Source organism: Otolemur garnettii, unplaced genomic scaffold, assembly GCF_000181295.1.
Source record: "Otolemur garnettii isolate 467f Iridium unplaced genomic scaffold, OtoGar3 scaffold00173, whole genome shotgun sequence".
NCBI lineage: Eukaryota > Metazoa > Chordata > Mammalia > Primates > Galagidae > Otolemur > Otolemur garnettii.
Window position 1 is genome coordinate 1,651,832 of NW_003852568.1, and position 5,159 is coordinate 1,656,990.

At 41.0% G+C, this 5,159-nt stretch overlaps 1 protein-coding gene across 4 annotated transcripts in view; it reads left to right on the forward strand.

Annotated features, from left to right (window-relative positions):
- The window catches only part of SAP130 (Sin3A associated protein 130), a 102,611-nt gene that overhangs the window by 70,186 nt on the left and 27,266 nt on the right, over positions 1-5,159 (forward strand). The gene's annotated exons all lie outside the window — the stretch shown is intronic.

Consider the following 5,159-nt stretch of genomic DNA (forward strand, 5'->3'; position numbering starts at 1 on the left):
TTTGTGCCTGGCATTTTTAGAATCTGGGGATATACAGTAGTGATTACAACAGATGGCAAAGTTTCCATTCCCTTTATGCTTACTTCCTTATGAGTACTGTATGCTAACAATTGCACCACTGGAGCTACCCTCTAAACTGACTTTCTAATGACAGAGAAATAATAGGTGCATGAGGACAAAGAAACTTTCAAGGGAATAAAAAGTGATGGGAGGAAGAGGGTTATGATTTACAGAAATGCTTCTCTGAGCAGACTATGAAGGAATAAGCCATGTGCTTCCCACTGTGGGAATGTGTCAGGTAGAGGGTCTTTCAGGGCCCAAGACTTTTTTTTTTTTGAGACGGAGTCTCATTGTATCACCCTCAGTAGAGTGCCTTGGCGTCACAGCTCACAGCAATCTCAAACTCCTGGGCTCAAGCGATTCTCTTGCCTCAGCCTCCCAAGCAGCGGGGACCACAGGTGCCCAGCTAAGGGCCCAAGACTGTGATATAGGGATACTTGTAGTTGTCACTTTGCACATTAGTGCAGAAACGTAAATATGACCCTGCAAGCTGAAAATGAAAAGTGATTTTAATCAATGAAGAAAATTATAATTACTCTGTGACTAAAACCTTACTGTTGGTTATAGTATAGAGGAATGAAAAAATAATAAAGCTCATATTTAACTTAAAGCATTAGAAATACAGAACTGGTTGGAATAGTGCTTGCCCTCTTCTCATTATCTGACTTAGAACAGCACCGAAATTCTTCTGAGCATTGGCAAATTGTCGTACCTTTCTAAGTTTGGATCCACTTCGTCAGCTTACCCTTTGCATTTTCAATGTCGTGCAGTATCTGCAAGAGTTCCTTTACTGTGAAGTTTTTTGCCAAGATGACTTCCAGGGACCTTTTTGTCCATTTAATTAAAACCACTTGTTTTCACTACTCCTTGGACACCGGGTGCATATTTCACAGCAGCATTCTTCTCTGTGCTGGATGCTTTACCAGTTCACTTAACAACAGTCAGATTCATGGTAACTTCTGGAATGACCAAACCAGCCTTTACTGGCAGTAAAAGATTTTTTTTCTTTTTCCTAATTACCCTTTTTTTGTGTGGCACAGTTAATACTACTTCCAGAAATACATCCTTCAACACTTGGCATTGAATGATTATGATTTTTTTTAATTACTATCTTCAAAGTAGAGGTCAGCACTCCATTTCTATTATAAATGACTTTTTATTCCTAGTGCAATCTAAACTAAAAGATGATATTAAAAGTGTCTCTCCCTTCTTTTTTATATTTATTGGATTTTTTCAATATGGTTCATACTACAACTCTGTGCAAACCTAAGTCTCATCTTTTCTTCTCTTTGTTGGGCCACTTTCAAATCCAATACAATGATCACTTTTTGGTTTTTTTGCAGCATTTTCGTCTTCACTGGACAGCTGTCTCTTTTAACTTTCCATTTTTTATAAGATGTCATAATTGGTTTATTGGTGGGAAACCAGAACAACACAACTGCATGCTTTACTGTCTTCGTGTACTGTTATTCAGATGTGTATTGACTGATCACTACCAGACGTCAAAAGAAGTGATATGATCAGTCACTTAGATAATGCTGCCTATCTGTTTGTCACATAATGATATAATAATTTGGAGACTGTAGAGCTAACAGCAGAGATTGAACTTTATACTCATAGTATACGCTGGTTACTGAAATTTGGATAGTGTTGTTGGGGGGCTAGAGTAATACAGCTAAACATAGAGTAGGCATTGCATAACAGCATAACAGTGGAGATACGTTCTGAGAAATATGTCATTAGGTGATTTCAGCATTGTGCAAACATCCTAATGGGTATTTACACAAATTGACATGGCACAGCCTACTACACACCCATCCAGCAAGTGACTATACTGAATACTAATAGGCAGTTGGAACACGATAGTGTTTGTGTATCTAAAGATAGAGAAGGTATAGTAAAAATATCTTAAGGGACTACCTTCGTATATGTGCTCCATTGTTCTTTGTTGTTGTTGTTGTTGTTTGTTTTATTTTTTTGAGACAGAGCCTCAAGCTGTTGCCCTGGGTAGAGCGCTGTGGTATCACAGCTCACAGCAACCTCCAACTCCTGGGCTTAAGTGATTTTCTTGCCTCAGCCTCGAGAGTAGCTGGGACTACAGGCACCCGCCATAATGCCCGGCTATTTTGGGGGGGGGGGGGTATTGTAGTTGTCATTGTTGTTTAACAGGCCCGGGCTGAATTCGAACCCGCCAGCTTTGGTGTATGTGGCTGGTGCCTTAGCTGCTTGAGCTACAGGTGCCGAGCCATGTGCTGCATTGTTTATTGAACCATCCTACGCAGAGCATAACCATAGATGAGAGAACATCATGCTCTGTGAGGACTGCCTATGTATTAGGAATATACTGAAACAGCCTAGAACCAGCGAGAGTTGTAAAAGATGGTTTAGAAATGTATTTTTGTTTGTTTGTTTTTTTCTTGCAGTTTTTAGCCGGGGGCTGGGTTTGAACCCGCCACCTCAGGTTTATGGGGCTGGCTCCCTACTCCTTGAGCCACAGGCAGCACCTAGAAAAGTATTTTTATAAGATTACTGTGGCTACCAAGTTGAGAATAAATTGGAAAAGGGCAAGGGTGAGAGCAGGGAAACCAAGTAAGAAGTAATACAGCCTTCGGCAGTATTAGTGGCTTGAACCAGCATGGGGAATTGTGTCTTAGCAAATGTCTGGATTCTGGATAGATTTTGAAGGTATAGCTGACAGAATATTTTCATGGAATAAAGAGAAAGGAGTCAAGTACAGCTTCTAGATTTTGTTTGAGCAACTAGAATTACCCTTTCTAAAATGAGGAAACTAAGGGAAGAGCAGGGGAAAAGTCGGCACATTAGTTTTAACATTTTAATTTTGCTATATCCAAGTGATTGGAAATTTACACAGAGATACTAGGTAGACAGCTGTGTATAAAATTCTGAAGTTAGGGGCAACACCTGTGGCTCAGTGAGTAGGGCACTGGCCCCATAGGCCACGGGTGGCAGGTTCAAACCCAGCTCCAGCCAAACTGCAAAAAAAATAGCCGGGCATTGTGGCAGGCACCTGTAGTCCCAGCTACTCGGGAGGCTAAGGCAAGAGAATCGCCTATGCCCAAGAGCTAGAGGTTGCTATGAGCTGTGACGCCATGGCACTCTATTGAGGGTGACAAAGTGAGACTCTGTCTCTAAAAAAAATTCTGAAGTTAGAATTCTAGAAGTGAAGGTAGATTCCATGCTAGTGATACAGATTTGGGAATTACAAGAGTTATGTGTTCTTTAGGCTTGGCACCTCTAACTCAGTAGTTAGGGTGCTGGCCACATAGACTGGGGTTGGCGGTTCGAACCCAGCCTGGGCCTCCTAAACAACAGTGACCACTACAACAAAAAAAATGGCCGAGTATTGTGGTGGGTGCCTGTAGTCCCAGATTCTTGGGAGGTTGAGGCAAGAGAATCACTTGAGCCCAAGAGTTTGAGGTTGCTGTGAGCTGTGATGCCAGAGCTCTCTACTGAGGGCAACATAGTGAGGCTGTCTCAAAAAAAAAAAAGTCATGTTCTTTAAAGCCATCAGAATGGAAGGGACTATAAACAGAGTAGAAGTGGTGCAAGGGCTTTGCCTTAGGATATAGCAATTTTAGAGATGAGGAAAACAAAAACTCATAAAGCGAACACTGTTTCTGCACAGTATGATGTTCTGAGATGTGGTGATGCCAGATGATTAGTCCTCAGCTAGTGAACACTTACGTTATTTTCACTTATCACTGCAGTAAAACTGCGGTAACTCTTTATTCTTACATCACTGAGCCCCTTTGCAGTCATTTCTTGGGGATGTGTTTCTAGAGGTAGTATTACTGTGTCAAAGTCATATGCAGTTTAAATTCTGGTTTCTAATCACTGTACCCGTTTACATCCTCATTAAATATGGGTTCCTAATTTTTCCTCATTCTTGGCCAATACTAGATATTAAGTTTTTAAAATGCAATACATTCTTTTTCATTGTTTAAAATGGTTTTTTTCTTTTTTCAAAATAAGGTGCCATGGATTTGGTTTTAAAGCATTAGTCATGAAGTGAAGAGCACGCCATGAAATAACAAACATCTATCCCTGAGAGCAAAGGCAGGTGCAGTGGAGTGAGCGGTAGTTACTTGTGGAGTCTTAGATCTGATATGGTTCAGGGATGTTGGGCCTCACAGGCACCCAGACTGGCCTTATTTGCATAGTCAGTCTGTTTTTCTGGCACCTGAAAGAAAAGAGCATTTGGATTGTGAGAAAATAACTAGCTGGAAGAGCAGGCTCCCCACACTCCCACACTGAGATACAAGGAATCTCTGGTAAATGGCATTTTTAGCAACAGCGGAGCTCCATTTACGGATAGATAATAATAAAAGGATTGATATGAAGATAACTGAAATTAAAACATAGGGAAAAAGCAGCAAAATATACTAATTTGTTCACTAAGAACACTGGCCAGAAAAATGTTGACAGGGGATAGGTGAAATTTATAACCAACATTCCACCATGAATTTTTCCCAGAGTAAATGGCAGAACATAACAAGATGACGTGAGTTGACAGAACATAGTAGAGAACTAGAGAACATCACAGAACGAAGGCAAAATTACAACTGCAGAAAACAGTATAGGACAGAGAGGATAGAAATGAAAAAGTGAACATAAGAAGAAACAAAAAAACCATACAGGGCACACTGTCACAGAAGTAAGATGAAACGGTCCTATCACAACATCAATGGCTTTGTTATGGGTTGAATTGTGTCCCCCTTAACTTCTATATTGAAGTCTTAACCCCAGTCCCTCAGAATGCGACCTTATTTGGGTCATTGTAGATGCAATTATTGTAGTTAAGATGAGGTCATACTGGATGAGGGTAGGCCCCCTATTATTAGTGTTATTCTTTTTTTTTTTTTTTCTTTGAGACACAGCCTTAAGCTGTCGCCCTGGATAGAGTGCTGTAGTGTCACAGCTCACAGCAACCTCCAACTCCTGGGCTCAAGTGATTCTCCTGCCTCTGGCTCCCCAGTAGCTGGGACTACGGGTGCCTACCACAACACCTGGCTATTTTTTTTTTTTTTTCGTTGCCTCCGTCTTTTTTTTTTCCTGAGACAGAGCCTCAAGCTGTCCCC